This window comes from Mesoplodon densirostris, chromosome 3 (genome assembly GCF_025265405.1).
Source record: "Mesoplodon densirostris isolate mMesDen1 chromosome 3, mMesDen1 primary haplotype, whole genome shotgun sequence".
NCBI classification, from domain to species: domain Eukaryota; kingdom Metazoa; phylum Chordata; class Mammalia; order Artiodactyla; family Ziphiidae; genus Mesoplodon; species Mesoplodon densirostris.
The window spans coordinates 87426074-87445588 of record NC_082663.1 but is presented as its reverse complement, the minus strand read 5'-3'; the positions used below and the strand labels follow the sequence as shown (position 1 = coordinate 87445588).

The following is a 19515-nucleotide window of genomic DNA, read 5'->3' as shown; positions in this document are numbered from 1 at the left end:
AATATAGAATTCAGTTATAAATTGCATTCTATCTGTTAGAGAATTCATTCTATCTTTCAGTGAGTATAGAATTTAGTTACAAATCACATCTGTTTTTTCCCGAAAATAACACTGCTTTTAATGCTGAGTTTTCTGAACGTAGGTCTTAGTTGGCATCATAATCTTAACCAATTTATAGTCTAAGATTGGTTTGTCAATCTATTTTACATGCAACAAGCTAAAAGCGTATTAACATAGACTGATGTTTGGCTACTTAATTCTCAAACTATCGTCTTTATCACAGGAGCAAAATAGAGTTAACAGATAGAAAGGATAGTATACAATTATGAACACAAGGAGAGCAAATTTTGTATTTATTCTCTTTTCTGACACTTTTTGAGTCAATTATAACTTCATAAGAAGTTTCCAGGAACTGTATTCTCTGTCTTAAAATCAGTACTCCAAAGAAATTCTTTCTTTTTAAAAAATTCCTACCATTAAACGAGCAATTTTATATGATTGGTATCAACTTGGTTTTTTTCCACATCTACAAAGCAACTGCTGTCAACCTTTCAACGTTTACTGAAAATAACCCTTCATCAGAGCACCCAGACTCATACACAATACTATTTCACCATTAAGTCTGAAGACTTGATTCATGTGACTGTGCAACTTTGAAATTTCCTATTTTCCAAACTTTTAGTGATTTAGAAGAAAGTGAATAAAGTAGAAAAGCAACTAAAAAGTCACTCAAATTGAACTTTTCTTTCTTTTTCTTTTAAGAGATGATGAGAATTCCACTACATTAAGAGAAGCCTTTCTCCTTAGCTTTGTTAAGATAGCAGAGAACCCATGAAATAAAAGAATATTACAGGATTGCCAGAAAAAAAAATATTGCTAGGATGATTTTTAAATGATCATAAGAAAATGAAACTGTGTAAGTATGTAGATTTGCTTTCCCATAGCTATGTCTAGACTATTCCTCTTTGGGATATATAAAAATGTCCTTAAAGATGGGCTCATCTTTATGATTAATACTTTGAACCTTCCCAACAAAGCTTGAAATCAAGGTTGGTACAAACTCTTATTAAAATATGGCAGTAGGTTTGCAAACATGTTAAATTGTGTAGAAAATAATTGAAAAATCACATTCAAAAATAATATTTGGAATAGGAGAGGAAATATATATATATAGTAAACAAGTCTTAAAATGTGTTTAATGTTAAAGGATCTTTAAATGTAAAAGTCCACACGAGAAAAAAACAATCTTGATCCAAGTCTTTAATTGTTATTCACTAGACTCCCAATAAAAAATCAAAGATAGTCTAAATCTATTTTTTTAATTGAGAATTAATATAATGTATTTATTCTAGGGATTTTTAAATTAAAAGGATCTACTTAATAATAAAGTACTATGAGAACCACTGAGTTAAAATTCAACTTATTTGAATTTGGTAAGTTAAAAATCATATATTTCTTTGTTTCTCAAAACTTTAATTTTTAGTTTGGAAATTTAACTGTGTAGAATTATTAAGTAATGCCACAGTTATATTCCCTGCTTTGTGAGGTAAAATGCCTGTGATAGCTTCATAGGCAGCCAGTGTTTTGTCTCTGATCCCTCTGCTCTCTCTATTCTAAGTTTAAAGAGAATGGTTTCTCTTAGTGATCTCTTTGCTTCTTTATTGTGTTCTATTTCTACTGCTCTAATGCAGTTTACTGGCATTATAGTATTCAAAGAGTTATACGGATTTTAAAAATACTTTTTTCAGATATTAAACAGTGAACAGTATATAAACATTAGTAAGTTAAATGCAAATTATGTTGTTAGAGCCTAGAGTTCCTTAAGTCAGCCTGCCTCCTCCCTGAGAAGTGATGTTTCTTTACCAAGTTTTATATCTTGTCTGTCTCTCTTGCTCTTGATGATGCTAAGCATTTATCTGATTCCCTTGGAAGAATCCATTATGTTGACAGTTAAGCACAATATCAAGTAAACATTTACCACACTAAGTATCTGGGTCACTCTAGCTCTTATGCATTTTTCTCATATAAATGTTTAAAACTCCTCAGGACTACACAGACACTTTCCCCTGTCCTTACTCCACTAAATTTCTAGGCTAAAATTTGTTTAACTATCTTCTTTCTCCCATAGTGTCTGAGATAAAGGCTTTCGTTTGTTTAATAGCTGTCTCACAGTATTTCTTAGGTTCATCACATACAAATTTGTGCACAATCACTGGAGGTGTAAAGGATAACTCTTTGGCAAGACAGAATACGGAAAATATAATTTCAATTTTGTTGCAAGATGTGATTTCATCACATGCTATTACATTAAGAAAAATATTAAATATTATATATTTTTATTTTTTTAAAACAATATAGATGAAATTATTTGAAAAGCAGAAATAGAGACACAGAGAGAACGAATGTAGGGATACCGGGGGGTGGGGGGAAGGGGGGTGGGATGAATTGGGAGAATGGGGTTGACATATATACACTACTATGTATAAAATAGATAACTAATGAGAACCTACTGTATAGCACAGGGGACTCTACTCAATGCTCCATGGTGACCTAAATGGGAAGGAAATCCAGAAAAGAGGGGATATATATACACATATAGCTGATTCACTTTGCTGTACAGCAGATTCTAATACAAAATTGTAAAACAACTATACTCCAATAAAACTTAATTTTAAAAAATATGTGTATTTCAGATTGGTGAACTGATTCACACCCTTTTTCTTTTTCAAAAATGGTTTACCCAAAAGACACTTATTTTGTTAATCTGTATATTTTACTATCAAAAATTTATCATATGCATATAAGCCACACACCCAGAGCTTTATCCTCCAACAAATTTGCACAGGAAAATAAAAACACCTGTTGCTAATTAACTAGGTAAAGAGGATTAAACAGTGCTAAGAAATAACCTTGGCTTTAATCAGTAGTAAATTTATTTAAAATGTTAAGAAAATGGAAGAAAAATGATAAAATCATTTTTGCTAAAAGGGTTATTCAGAAAAATGCTTTGATTCTTTAAATTCTATGGGCAATATGCTTACTGGTGGTCATTTAATTACTGGGTAGGATAAGCTGAGAAAATGACCCCCAGCAGGAGTACAGAGTTTTCATTATGCATATAGAATAGAAACCTTAGCGTAGGCTTTTTTTTTTTTTTCGTTACGTAAGCCTCTCACTGCTGTGGCCTCTCCCGTTGCAGAGCCCAGGCTCCAGACGCGCAGGCTTAGCGGCCATGGCTCACAGGCCCAGCCACTCCATGGTATGTGGGATCCTCCCGGACCGGGGCATGAACCCGCGTCCCCTGCATCGGCAGGCAGACCCTCAACCACTGTGCCACCAAGGAAGCCCAGCTTAGGCTTTTAAGATATATTCCTGCATGAAAAGAAAAGATCTGGTAAGCTGTGCAAGTATGACTTAGATTGCTCTGGTACACAGTCAAATGCTAAGCAAGTACATTATTGCATACAGAGGAAACTTGTGTTGTCCAGAGAAGAAGGCAAGCAGTTGTAGATCCTGCCATATGAAAGGAAGTTTCCTGAGTATTTTATGAGTGACAAAAATAACATCGGGTAATCATCCACATGTATTTTTGAGTCCAAAAGATTCATTAGTTAACACTCTTAATTTCTACAGAAATCATACATTGCCACAAGGCATGTCACACTGACATAACACTTCTGCAGAAGCCAGAAGCATAGACTGAGGTAACTTACAGAAACAGCAAGAATTATAGTATAACCTTAGTCCATATGGACTTATGAGATAGTTTTAAGTTTCATTAAGCTTTTATTGGCAGTATGTCAACTGTCCCAGTCTATTTTCAGGAGCTTGTCTGTCCAGTTGCTCATGAATTTTATCAGGGCAAAAGTGCAGATAGTGTTCAAAATGACCAAAGGCTATTATTTTGTAGAAGATTGTAAATACCAAAAGTGACAACTTTCTACCATGTCTATTGAACTAAACTTTATTTTCTTCTTCTAATGGAATGCAATGCATTCTACCTCATTTACACATATTTATGTATTTATTCAAATATTTCTAATTTTTCTTATGAGGCTTTCTCCCCAACCATCTTCACAATTATTTACTTTCTCATGCTCACCCCACAATCCATAATAATAATTTTGATCATGAATTTGATCAATACCAAAGTCCATAGAATTGATAATATCTTGTAATCTAAGCATCACAGAAATATTTCTGTACCATCAAAAAGAAATAGTGGCTTTGTTCTAATGGCTAAGCAAACATTTAGAATTTATTTTTAATGTAGGTCCAAAACTGAGTTTGATTTTTGAAAAATTATTGAATATTAATTGTTTTTTCACATTTAAAATCAAAACAATTTTTGTTGTGCTCAAATGACTTTAACTGGTGATGAACTTGAAAAAGCAAAGAAGAATTTTCTGATAAGAAGATAATAGATAACTTGTTTTTAGAGAAAAACTTTTCATGGCCATGTGAAATAATAGTTTCTTCATTTTCTGACATTAATATTGCTTTATGTAATTTTTTAACAATAAAAATGCTGCTTTGATTTTGACATTTTGAGATAGTTTAACAAAATTTACTAAGGTTTAATACTTCGTCCTTTGTCAAGATATAGTACATACAACTTTAACAAAATTTTTCAGTTTGAAAACCATGCAGAAGTAAAAAGCCATTTCTAGAATAGGAAAAAATTTCACTTTGTATGATGAATATAATACTATGATTTGGGGCTCAACTTGGATTCTATGGTAGGAAACATAATTACATTAGCAATATTAGTTACTGCCTAAACAGTAAAACAAAAGGAAACACTACAATATTATAACATTCTACAAGCATTATATAAAATTCTGGTACTCATTTGTGACATTTTAGTAGACATCCTAATATTCTGTTATTGCTTTAATAGCTCACAGTCTGTGTCCTATTACTGACTTCCATGAACAGTGTGAGACAACTGGGTTTTTGCAACGCAGTTGTAGAACAAAGTGGTTTATCATATAAATTGCTGTCCATAGGAGTAGGTCATTCTAATGAGATTTACTTCATTTACTTTTAAGAAATAAAAAGTATCCCTAGATTTCACAGAGCATAATTAAAATACTAATTGAAATACTGTGCTATATGTGTTCTGCATGTCAACTCATTTTTCAGAGTTCTGCCAGTATTTTAAAGATATCTTGGAAGCATATAATAATAGCAAGCAATGCCTTTGTGATCTTTTTATCCAATGTTGTAGGCCAGATGTTTGGAATTTACCCTCTTTCTATTATAAAAGTAATTAAAAGTAAGTGAATGTAGAGTTCGTTTATTATGAAAATTGATAAAGGCATTAGCAAAAAATTGACAGAGATATTAGAATCCATAATGAAGCTTTCCTATGTGGTTTTATAGGTAGAATCAACTGTACCTAAATATTAACTCTTTCTTTCTGGCACCCTTCACTGTTTTAATCTTAAAATACACACATTAGTTTCTGATTGTGTGAATTAATTCAAATTGACATGAACCAAAGATTAGCTTAGTGAAATAATCAAATTTTTATAATTTTTGTTTTTAAACTTTAGTTTTCTGTCAGAAGAAAATGAAGAAAATAAATCTAAGATATAATGTTTGTAAAGAAATTGAACCCAGTCCAAATTGGTAAACTATTTTAAAGTATATACAATTAATATATACTGCTAGCCCTTTTTATAGTTGTAGTCAATAATGTAACTTTAGATTCCACTTATCATAATAAGTTGCAATTTTATACTATAAATCAAAGAAGAATATTTTGCCTGTTACACCAAGAAAATAACAGATTTATCTGGCTAGTAAAAGAATCTCCTGAATTTGCTATCAACCAAATATGTGATATTTTATTATAAATGTTATAAAATTAAAGGGAACAGAAAATTATTAGTCCAATAAATAAGGATATGGTTTATCCTTATTTAAAGTTTTTACCTCAATCAGGACATGACATTATATATTACAAAATGTATATTTGGTTTTCAGGTTTGTGTTGAGGATTAAACAAAAAACTGCACAGAATATAAGTACTTATGTGGATAAAACATGTCCTTACTCCTATTTCTACATTTTATTTTTCTTTGTTTACTTGTTTTATTTTGTTTTCATAGCAAGCTATGAAAATGGTCATACATTTGTATTCTCTAAACTGATGTTAGCACACATCTTTTTCCCCCTAAAAGTTTCCCCACAAAATATGTTTTTCATTAGACCATTTGTGGATTAGTAGTTTTCAGAAGAATTAGATGAATTTTAATGTGCATATATTTCTCTTTGTAATTTATAAATGAACCTTTCATATTCATCAACCTTCCATATTCACCTAACATAAACCATATTACCAGTTTTCAGTATTTCAATCTTCTGATAGTATTAAAATATAGAAGATACAAGCAGTAAATCTTAATGTTTTATTTTCAAAATATGTTCCACTTTTGCATTTGAATTTATTCTCAGTCTACTTAAAAGCAAATGACGAGAGGATAGCTGTTATTTTCATCTCCTCCTCAAACCATCCTTGCAGCCGATTGAAAACCAGGATGAAGGAAATTAGCTGAATTTGATATAGTTCAGCTGAAGCTGATATAGTTCAGCTGAAGCTGAATTTTCCTTTATCTAATCTTAAGGGGATCGATAGCAGAAAATTCTTTTCCCTTAAACTTACGGACTTAAAACAACTTTGAAAAGCCAATAAATGACTAGGCAAAATGGGTTTTATTCAATAACCATGAAAGAAAATGTACCAAAATGACTCTCTATAGTCAATATTTGAATAAATAATATATTCAAGACATTTTTATTAAAATATTTTGTTAAACTTCTCATTGTAAGATCAGATGAAAGATATGCCTCTTGAAGGATTTTTACTTCGATGAACAATCTTATACTTCCACATTTACATAACATTCAAAATAAAATACATTTAAATACATGGGGCACTCATTTTTATTAAAGAAGCAACAAGAATCAAAATATTTCTTTAAAATGTGATCAATCTAATTTAAAATAAGATAAATGGAAATTCAATCTATCTATGCAGTGAGTAGAATAATGCCCCTTGCCTCACAGATATCCATATTTTAACCTTCAGAATCTGAATATATTGTTTCATGACAAAGGGGAATTAAGGTTGCAGATAGAATTAAGCTTACTACTCAGCTGACTTTAATATAGGCAGATTACCCAGGATTATCCAGGTGGATCTAATTTAATTGCAAGAGTACTTAAAGGTAGAAAAGAGAGGCAGGAGAGTGAGTCAGAGGAAGATGTGAGTGTTGAAGGAAGGCACGCAGAGATGTAACTCTTGTTACTCAAGATGGAGGAAGGGGGTCGTGCCTTAAGGACTGTGGGCATCATCTCAAAGCTGGAAAGGACAAAGAAACAGATTATGCCCTAGAGACTCCAGAAGGGAATGTAACTCTTCTGACACCCTGATCTTCTTTTAGCCCAGTGAGACCCAGGCTGGATTGCTGAACTACAGAACTGTAAGTTGTTTTTCATTGTTTTTAAGCCACTCAGTTTTTGGAAATTTGTTAAAACATCAATAGAAAACTAATGCAATACATCATACTTTTCGTATCAGAGCAAAAGGGCAAAATACACACACAATATATGGGTTTACAAGGGGTGTGTGTGTGTGTGTGTGTGTGTGTGAAGTTCACTTTAGTTGAGTCAATTTTACAATACTATCCAAAATTTCAAATATGCCTTTTGTCTTTATAATCCCATTTCCGGAAGCTTATTCTAAAGTTGTATTTACATGTATGGAAAATATGTGCACAAAAATGTTGATTTAAGACAATTTTTTAACTTAAAAATTTGAAATAATGAAATACAAATCAAATAATTGCTTCCTATGCCTCTGTTTGTGTGGTGTTGCTTTCATAGACTGTAATAGCTATAGCTTCAAAGAAAGACATCTTGGCAGATGGAGACAACTGAGGGTTAATTACTTTCAAGAATAAATTTTTGCAAATTTGAATATTGTACCATGTGCATAAACAACTTATTAGAAATGGGTTGGTGAATTTAAAACCGAATGATAACCTCTCATAAATTTCAGGGCTAATGGATGGTGATTTTTTAAAAATGTTATAGAGGTTTGGGTGAGAGTTGGAAAATCTAGTCTTCTAATTCTGGCCCACCTTTTGTTAGGGTTAAAGAGTTTTTGCTGACATCCTCACAGATTTTTCTTGAATCATGATAGATGAAATTGCAACAGTTTTCTTTGTCATAAGGTTAAGCGAAAAAACATAAAATGAGTAAACAGCAAATAGAAGACTGTAGAACAGCAGATAACAATCTTGTTTGAAACATAAGTCACTGGTAATTGGGCCCTTCAATAAGTAAGGTTTCAGGTGTATCAAGGTAAACAATTAGACTAAAGATGCCCTTCTATAAAGGGCTTGTGCTGAGAATGAAGTGATTCTTCTCACCTGGGACTTGCAAAGGAGATGACCATATGTGTAGCTCACTTTGAAGTGTGCTGTAGGTATGATGAGAAAAACCATCCATTTGTAATTGCTACTTTTAAAGGCAGGTGAGAGGAATGGGAACTCTCCCGAAAATCAGTTACACTTTTAAGAGAGCCGTGTTGGACTACTCCTATGGCATTTCCTCCAGTGAAGAAAGTTGTAACAAATAACCTCAGATAATTCCTAAAGTCAGCAATCCAAAGAGTGTTTATCAGGTTGAAAACTTGAAAGAGTTCTTTCAGTCTTGGTTCCAAATCCCCTAGGAAAAGAATATGGTGATGGCCATATGGGCCTCCTAGGAAATGTTTATCATGTGTTGCATAAGAACCCTATGGGTCATAGGTCTGCTGCTATCCATAGAGTGGAGAGGTACCACTGGGTCAAGACAAAATACAGTGGCTGGGCACTTGGTGGGATAGAGCTCAGATGAGCAGCTGTATTTTCTCTAAAATGAAAATGAGTCTAAGTTTGAGAAGCTCAAGAAACAGAAAAAATAACCACAACATGGAGTAGGGTGCATGAAGGTAAATCCTCTCATACAGATCATAACTGTCTTAACTTAATTTTAGTTCTTACTTAATTTTATATGAATTTTTGCATAACACTAATCAATGTACCCAATAAGGTAATAGAATAAAGATATTGAATTAGATGAATTATGAAAAGTTACAGTTTAAAGAAATATACTATTTTAATTTTAAATACAGTATAAAGTGCTTATATAGTATGAAGTCCTTAGAATCAGTTAGAAATGTTTGGACAATGCATAAACATCCTATATATTTCAAATTAACAACGATTGAAATTCATTAATGTAAATATATCTAGTAAGTCAAAGTGCTTTTATAGCTCTTAAAATTTTTGCCATGGTTACAAAAGATATGATTGCATATTGCTCTGAAAAAAAATAGAATAGCACAACAAACAAAATCAATGTAAAATTATTTATATATATATATATATATATATATATATATATATATATGATCTTGTATGTAAGCTTGATTCTGGAAAACTTTTTCCTGAAAACTAAAGAGGACATTTTTTAAAGCCATAAACTTTTCACATAAAGAGAGTTAGGTGAGCTGAACTCCTTCCTCATCTATGCAGCCTCAGTGCTTTCAAAAAAGCAATTTTATGTGTGTCACAAGGTCAACTGTGGACTCTAAAGTAGTAAATCCACATATTTCCAGCATAGTTTTATGGCAGAATTACATGCTTTCATAGGAGAAAAGGCAATGAAAAGGAGAAATAGCATCTACTCAGCTTTAGGCCTGATTAAGGGAAATTAGTTCCATCAACATATGTAAATGCCAATTACTTACCTAACAGAATCTTAGAGCAGTAAGGAAGCATAAATGTTAGCTGGTACAAACTTGTCTCGGTAGTCTGGGCTTGGATACTATTCTCCTAAATGGTTTACTCAAAATCAACCAACTACAGACAAAACTGAAACTTGAATACATGTTTTGTTATTTCTTAATGGACTCAGCATCTCTACTATTTGCCTGCTCGGTACCAACTTGTTTGAGGAACTGTCCCTGTTCTACACGTGTTTCTGATTTTCTACCAATCACAGAACCTCAGATGCAAACAATGGTCTTAGGACCTAAGTTTTCACTTGGGACATTTTTCTTTAGGGAAATTTTCTCAGTAGTGATTTATTGGGACAGTAGTCTATTTGAACTTAATCATGTTATGCAGTGTCTTGAAGAAACTTCTCATGAGTCACAGCTATTGAAAACTGAGTCAACATCTTTGCCTTTTTTTCTTGGTTTTGGGGTGAAAGCTGAGTATAATCATTAAGGTTGAAATCAGGTGTAGAGTTTTCATAAATGCCTTTTGTCAGGTTGAGGAAACTGTCTTTATTCCTGTTTTGCCTAGTGCTCTTTATCATTATTAGATGTTGACTTTTGCTAAAAATCTTTTTCTGCACATTTTGAGATAAACATATGGTTTTCAAGAATTTTTGTGTGTGTTCATGGAGGATATTTGTCTATAGTTTGTCAGGTTTTGGTATCAGGATAATTCTGGTCTTAGGAAGTATTAGGAAATGTTTGCTTTATTTGATTTCCTGAAAAAGTTTGTTTGAATTTACTTCTCTAAATGTTTTGTAGAATGCATGGTGATTCTTCACTGCATGGTTCACTTTCCAATTTCTTTAAGTGTCAGCCGCCTAGATTTTTTTTTTTTTTTTTTTTTTTTTGCGGTAAGTGGGCCTCTCACTGCTGCGGCCTCTCCCGTTGCGGAGCACAGGCTTCTGACGCGCAGGCGCAGCGGCCATGGCTCATGGGCCCAGCCGCTCCGCGGCACGTGGGATCCTCCCGGACAGGGGCACGAGCCCGCACCCCCTGCATCGGCAGGCGGACCCCCAACCACTGCGCCACCAGGGAAGCCCCCCCACCCTAGCTTTTTAAATTGTCCTCAGTGGAAAAAGTAGTCTGAGTTACCTGCTCATCTGTTACAAAAGCATAAAAGAACTTGGTAGTGGCTCTTCTTTCTTGGTTGGAGATGCTGATGAAAGAAGTCAAGTTGAAATTGACTCATCTCAGTACCTATAAAGGAAAGCAGAAATGCACAATATCCTCTTAGCTTTACCCCTAAAATGTGTCTAATTACCTGGATAAGTCAAGTGAAGGAGAAATATTCAAAATATTAAAGCGCTGATTAATGATTACTAAAAATGAATAATATCACAGACATTTTACTCTATCAGTCATTGTAAAGACATGTAAGGAGATTATATAAATCCTGTCCTCTGTTTGCCCTTGGTTTTTCTAATGTAACCCTGAATTTATCTCATGCTTTTTTCTTCATGCTTGCAACACTTCTGTTCTATATACTGTTGCTACACAACAAATTATGGTGCTGTAAAACATTTTATTACACTCATGGATTTTTTAAGGTCATCTATTGCATATAGCACATAAGAATGTCTTCTCTTAGATATACAACGTTTGGAGCTTCAACTGGTAATAATCAATAGGCAACTTATTTTGCTCATCTCAAGATACTGAAAACCTGCCCTTGTGAAACTTGGGCTTCCATGTGTCCCAGAGCATTTGGGGAAAATATGTATTGAAGAGGCATAGGCAGTTCAAGGCCATGAAGAGTCATGGCCTTTGTGATCAGACAATGATTTTCAAAAGGCTAATCCAGTGATGCACTTAATTAAAACCTTCAGTTCAAATGACACTTTAATTTTAGGTTTTCAAGTTTTATATTATTGATCCATTGCCTTCCCCTTTAGAGGAGAGAAATGCATTACCCTATAAACTCCATTACATAGTGTTGTGAACAAGGAGTATCACTGATGGACTACTGGTTTTTGTCATCTCACCATTGCTAGGAAGGTGTTGAACCAACTATTCCAACAGTAATCTGAATATATTTAATGTGGTCTTGAAGACTGAATGCTAAAACTCTTTAGCTAAAAAGTCTTAAAGAAACTCAACTGCTTATGCAGGGAGTATTTTGTGATTACAGAGCCTTTGATAATCTACCAGGAGTTTATATTACTTAATGCATTTTGATAAAGCATAACTTTATTAAGGTTTGTTAGTGTGATTTTTTTAGTAAGTATATGTCTTAGTCAATCAAAAATTTTCTCCAAGCAAATACCATTATGGTCATATTCAGTGACAAATATCCGTGTTTGTCTTTTCTGCATTTTGAAACAGAATAATTTCATGATAAATATCTTCAGTTAATGGATACTTCATTACTTCTACACATTGCAAAAGCAAGTCTTGATAGGTTTCTATACTTTGACAGGCAAATTTCATTCCTTAGCATAGCTCAAGTTACTATTAAAATATAAATCTATAATATATATCTAGATACTTTTCAGAGAATATAACTTCAAATTTTCTATGTTATGCTTCTCAAAATGTCAAGATACAGAAGTCTACATAACCCTTCCTTAGAGATGTTGAAGAAACCATATAATTTCCATTTGGAGATGATTCACAGTGCAGCTACTGAGAAAAGTCATATCCTTTATTGACTCTTTTGACTATGACTAATAGAGTAAGAAGAAATTTGATGAAAGGGACCTATAAATTTGATTACCTAAAATAGAAGAGTATTTCAGTTTGCATCTTTAAACATTCATAGGAGTTGTTCAAAATTTGTCATTTTTCAGTTTTTTGCATTATATTTATCTTATAAACCCCTCTATATTAGAAAATTTAGTTGGCTATAATTTGAGAGACAGTAAAATAGAGTAAAATCCTTTAAGTTAATACATTAAAAGTCATACCTTGACACATAGTATATGCTTCGAGAAGCAATACTTGGACTACCCAAGCCTTTGCTCAAGATTTCCAAAATTATAGTAACAAGTACTTAAAAAGTAGCATTTGGACATGCCTTCCCTATTATGCAATTAATCTCCTCTTTGACAAGAGACCTCCCAGGGATCATTCATAGATTTAACCATTAAGCCCGAAGAGGCCTACTGAGGACCATCATTTTTTAGTTGGTCATCCGGCCTCATAACAACAGCTCTGTCATGTGGCCAGAATGAAATATGATTTAAGGTATGGGTTAGATAGGAGGGAGAAAGGAGTATGAATGTCTTACAATGAAGTTTAGTCTAATGAACTTTAGTAAAAATGGGGGCTTTACATATGTTTCCTTGCTCAGTGGAGATGTCAGCTTTTGGCTGTGAGCTCACAACCTATTTCCAAAATTATTATTGTGATGTTATTCTTTGTGAATATTGATAGTCCTGAAGATCCTAGAGTCAGGGAGTAGGGGATATGAGTAAAGGCGAGACTCAGGTATTCATGGCTCCCTAAAAATATTAATTATGTAAAACTTTTTTATATTTTATTTTTAGATTATTTATATTTTTATATGAGTATCTAGATTAGTGTCTTTTTCTCCACTTTGTAAGAGGTGTAATGAAGTGAAAACTGAATAGATTCTCTCAACTTCTAACTTTTCAGGCCAGATGAACTAGAGTTTATATCTAACTAGTACTATTATCCAGGAGAAAAAAAGGATCCAGAAACATAAAGTATGAAAGGAGACATAAAAGATGTGGAGTTATACATCCCCCAAATCCAAAATTCCCTAACATGTTGAATAGAAAAGCTTATGAATAATACACCCAAACTGTTGTCAGTTGTTACCTCTTATGAGGAAACTTAAGTTAAGGGTTGGTGATTAAGGGTTTATGGCAATGTTTAGTTTTGTTTTTCATCTTTTGCTGTTAGAATACCTTTACAGTGAAAATATGTGTATTCCTCCTGAGTTTAAAAAATATGAAATATGAAATATAAATGTCTAGGAAAATAACAGCAATCATAACTATGAAAAGGATAGTGATCAGGACATTTTGCATTCTTTAATTTTATACCCTTTTGTGTTTAATTTCTTTTTACAGCTAGAATGTGTTCATTCAAGTTTGCAGCACTTAATTTTTAATTATTTTCCACTTGACATTGACAACTCAAGTTTCTTTCCTTCCCTCTGCAAGTGTTAACATAGTTTAGAATACACAATATAAAAAGTTTGCTTATAGATATTACATAGGCCTCAAATTTTCCACATTTTTTGCTAAGATGTTTCTAGCATTTAGGCTATAAGTTTAGCAGAAATAAACATAGCAGCTTAATATGTATTTATACATTGGGAGATGACAAGTCAATAGTGCAACTTTCCACTTTTCTCAGGCACAATTAGGAATTCTCACATCTAAAAACATATCTGAGGAACTATTATAAATGGAAGAAAAGTCCATCTTTCTTAATAATTAACAATTTAACAAGAATGGTATTTTGTGTTTACCCTGTGAAAATACATTCTGAATGCAAATAGAATCGTAATTTTTGTTAGGCATTTTACTTGCTGCTTCTGTTTGAAAATAACTCAGCACAAATGAGCTCATCAAGAAACCATTCTTCTTATTCAGATTTCAGCTAAACTGCCAACGCTTTAGAGAATTCTTCAAGAAACTAGATAAAACATCTCTCTCTTCTCCCTCCCCAACCAAGACACTGTTTATCACATTATCCCCTAAATCCTTAAAAACTCTAATCACTGTTCCATTATCTCCTTAAAATAATACTTAAGCACCATAATAGAAAACAAAAATAAATAAACAACCTCTTTGTTTATTCCTGCATCTCCATTATCTATAACGATATCTAATATCAAGTAGCTACCCTATAAATATTTTTGAATGAATACATTTTAATTATTGAATAAATATCAGCAAATGAGTAGCAAATCTAATATTATTCTATTGGTGTACCCTGCCTTCACCTTGTCTAGATTATATTTGATCAGAAAGAGAAGGGTAGGATTTCTTCCACTGCCAGTGGAGATGATCCACGTTACGACTATCGCTGTGAATTTTTTCAGCCATATGGTTGGCAAATTCTGGCTTCCATAATCTTGCAAGTGCTTCTGGTCTATGTCTTTCTAAAATTATGCTCATCCGGCTCCCTGCCTGGTCTATAGAAGTTGTTCAGGATGGAAATTTCTGCATCCAGTTACCCCACACTGATAAAACATAGATAACAGGTAAAAAAATTTCAGTATCTCAAGTAGCCACTGTTTATTTCAAGCAACTAACTTTTTTTTTTTTTTTTTTTTTGCTGTACGCGGGCCTCTCACTGCTGTGGCCTCTCCCGTTGCGGAGCACAGGCTCCGGACACACAGGCCCCGCGGCCATGGCTCGCGGGCCCAGCCGCTCCGCGGCATGTGGGATCCTCCGGGATCGGGGCACGAACCCGTGTCCCCTGCATCGGCAGGCGGACTCTCAACCACTGCGCCACCAGGGAGGCCCGCAACTAACTTTTAAACTTCTAAACTCTCAATTACAAACACATTTTCTATTCTGATAATTATTAGCCACAACATACATTTCTTTATATGTCACACTGAGCTAGGATGTTGGGCCAAGAAATTTTCTAAATATTTTCTTACTGAGATACTTCTCATGAAGATCACATAGTAAATAAATAGTATGATAAATAGACATAGGTATGCATGAAAATATAGGAACAGAGGTAGACAGCATACTAATTTTTAAGAAGCATAAACTAAAAGAGTAGGGCTCGAAAACAGTATTCATACAAAAAGGAACAGAAATTGAAACATAACACTGGATAACACATGGGCTTGCTGTGCCGTAGGTGTGAAATAGGCAGTGGCAGCTGAAAGTTCAGTTCCTGATAAATGGAACTAGAAATGCTGCACATGATATGGGACACTTACTCTGGTCTTACTGCTTGAACCCTGTGTGCAATCAAGGTGTATATCAATGAGTGAAAAACTACAGTTGATTTGACTTCAATTAAATTCTTAAAATTTTAAGATAATCATAGATTGAACTACAGTTCTAAGAAATAATAGAGAACACATATATTCTTTCCCCCAATGAGAATATCTTGCAAAATTGTAATGTAATATTACAACCAGGATATTGGCATTAACATAATTAGAATACAAAATATATCTATGACTGCAAGGATACCTTATGTTGTTCTTTTACAGCCACATCAGGCAAGCACTAAGCTGTTCTCTATCTCTACAATTTTGTCAGTTCAACAGATTAAAAAAAATAATAATATGCTATCTAATATTTTAGGATTTACTTTTTTTCACACAGTATAATTCTCTGGAGAGTCATCTTATTTTTTGTGCATATCAATAATCTATTCCTTTTTATTGCTGAAATGTATGTAAGTAATGGATGTACCAGTTTGGTTAACCATTCATTCATTCATTCATTGGAAGGCATCTGTGTGGTTTGCAGTTTTGGGACATTATAAATCTGCAAAAAAAAAAAAAACTTGGGCCTCCCTGGTGGCGCAGTGGTTAGGAGTCCGCCTGCCGATGCAGGGGATACGGGTTCGTGCCCCGGTCTGGGAGGATCCCATATGCCGCGGAGCGGCTGGGCCCGTGAGCCATGGCCGCTGGGCCTGCGCATCCGGAGCCTGTGCTCCGCAACGGGAGAGGCCACAACAGTGAGAGGCCCGCATACAGCAAAAAGAAAAAAACAACAACAACAACAAAAAAAAAAACTTGGGTACAGGTTTAATTACTGAAGTAATTCTTCATTTCTTGGGGATAAGTGCCAAGGGGTGCCTTGATTGTTTCTGGAATCTAGACAGTAAATGACCCTAAAACTCAGTCAAAATATTTTCCAGAGAGGATCTACCATTTTACTTTCCCACCAGCAGTATAGAATGATCTGTTTTATTCCATACCCTTGGTAGCACTCGGTGTTTACACTTTTTAATTTTTTTTTTTAATTTTAACCATTCAGTTAGGTATATACTGCTATCTCATTGTGGTATTTTAAATTTCACTTCCCTAATGACTATGATGTTGAAGATCTTTTCATGTGCTTATTTGTCATTTATATATCCTCTTCAGTCAAAAGTCTCTTCATATATTGCCCATTTTTTAATTGGAGTTCTTGTTCTTTTATTAAGTTTTGTTGATACATTATTCACGTAGTCTAGATACTAGTCTTTGTCAAATACATAGTTTGAAATGTTTTCTCCCATTTTGTAGCTTCTTTATTTTCTTTTTCAATTCATTAGTTTTTCCTTTTATATCTTGCACTTTGGTGCCAAATCTAAAACCTTTTTGCCTAGCCCTATATCTCAAATATTTCCCATTTTTGCATGAAAATGAAATAGTCTTATGTTTTTACACCTTGGTCCATGAACAATTTTGTGTAATTTTTGTAAGGTGAGCCTTAGGTTATGGTTCATTTTTTTTTAGCTTGTGGAGGTACAATTCCTCCAGCACATTTTACTTTTGAGACTATCTTTTGTCTGTTGAATTGCTTTTATGTAGTTGGGCATATTTGTTTCAGTGTCTCTCTAGGCTTTTTATTTAATTCCATTGGTCTATGTCTACCTCTCCATCAATTTTACACAATCTTGATTATTATGAACATACGTCTTCAATTTGCATAGACTTGTATGAGCTATTCTAGTGCTGTTTGCTATTCATATAATTTTGGAATAATCTTGTCTATGTCTGTAAAAATAAAATTGTGATTTTGAGAGCAGTTATTCTAAACCTTTATTACTTTGGAGAAAATTGACAATTTTAAAATTAAGTTTTCCCATCCATGAAAATAGTGTGCCTTTTAATTTAGATCTCTGGACTTATTCATCAGTGTCATGATTTTTCAGCATACAATTCCTGTACATGTTTTTTATATTCACACCAAAGTATTTCATAGGCATATGCAATAATAATGTATTTAATTTTGGTGTACTTGTGGTCATTGCTGGTGTTTCAAAATAAATTTTTGTATATCATGTATTCTGTGATCTGAATGGACTTGCTAATTAGTTACGAATGTATATTCCTTGATTTTCCATGTAGACAATCATGTCATCTGAAAATAGGGCCAGGTTAATTTTTTCTTTTCTAATCTATGTGCCTTTTATCTCCCCTATTATGCTTCATTATACTGTCTAGAACTTCCAGCAGTATGTTGAATAAGAGGGCCGAGAGTGGACATCTTTGTTAATATGTTGGATTATACTGATTTTCAAATATTGTACCAGACTTGCATTTCTAGTGTAAATCCCACTTGATCATGGTGTAGAATCCTTTTTATATATTGCTGAATTTTATTTGATAATATCTTGCTAAGGACTTTTGCGCCTATTTGATTGTGGATATAAGCCTAGATTGTTCCTTTTTGTTCTGTCTTTGATTTGGAATCGAGAAAATAATAGGGTCCTAAAATAAATTGGAAGTGTTTCCTCCTTTTATTTTCTACAAGGTAATATATAGAATTGATACTAATTCACTGAACATTTGGTAGAATTCTTCAGTGAAATTATGTGGGTCTGGGAATTTATTTGGGGGAACTTTTAAATTATGAATTCAAATTCCTTAGTTAATGGCTAATCCTATCTGATTTGTAATAGATATGTTCTGGTAATTTTATATTTTTCCAGGAAGTGGTTCATTGCATTTAAGTTATCAGATTTAGGTGTGTAAAATTGTTGATAATATTCCCTATTATACTTTTGCTGTTTATATTTCAGACCTGATATTGGTAATTTGTGTCTTTGTCAGTTTGGGTAGCAGTTTATCAATTTCAATGTTCTTTCTGAGAACCAATTTTTTGCTTTGTTGAGTTTTCTAAATCTGTGTTCTCTTTTAAATTCCATTTATTTCTGCTACTTTATTTTCTTCCTTTTTTGTTCTATATTTATTTTGGTCTTTTTAATCTAGATTGTTGATGTGGAACTTGAGAATAATATTGTAAGACCTTTCTCCTAGTCTAATATACACTTTTACATATGACCAATTCCAAAAGATGCAATAAAATAGCAGAAAAAACACAAAATTCATGTGAGAAATCATATTATGGTAGATATAACAATCCCTTATAGAAATTTAAGTGAACGAAATAAGTGTAAATGAGTAAGATTATCTTAAAAGATTTTTAAAATATGCTGTTTACAAAAAACATACCTTTAAATATAAGAATGTAGAACATTGAAAATAAAAAAAGAAAACATGTAACATGTAAAACTAATCAAGATAAAATCGATTAAAAATATATAGACATTGTCCTTGATATGACGTGATTATCGTGGTACTTTACCTCAATGATTTACCTACCAAAAAAAAACTAACTTCATTCTAATCATGAGGAAAACATCATACAAATTCAAATGGAGGAAACCTACAAAATCAGTACACAGTATACCCCAAAACTGTCAAGGTCATCAAAATGAAAGCCTGAGAAACTATCAGCCAAGAGGGAACTAAGGAGATAAAATGGCTAAATGTAATTTAATTCCTGGATGGGATCATGAAATAAAAAGGACACTAAGTAAAACTAAGGATACCTGAATAAAATATGGAAATTACTTAATAATAGGTCAATATTCATTCATAAGTTATAATAAAACTACCATACTAATTACTGTAAGATGCTAATAGGGGGAGCTTAGTGTAGAATTTTTGGGCACTCTAAAGAGGTATACAACATGGTTAACAGGTATATCCTTATTAACAATGATAAAACATGATT

The 19515-nt window shown here is 33.1% G+C and overlaps 1 pseudogene; it reads left to right on the top strand.

The window, feature by feature from the left end:
* The first annotated feature begins 8205 nt into the window (after window positions 1-8205).
* On the top strand, window positions 8206-8910 carry LOC132486801 (protein BTG4-like; annotated as a pseudogene).
* Window positions 8911-19515: the final 10605 nt, after the last annotated feature.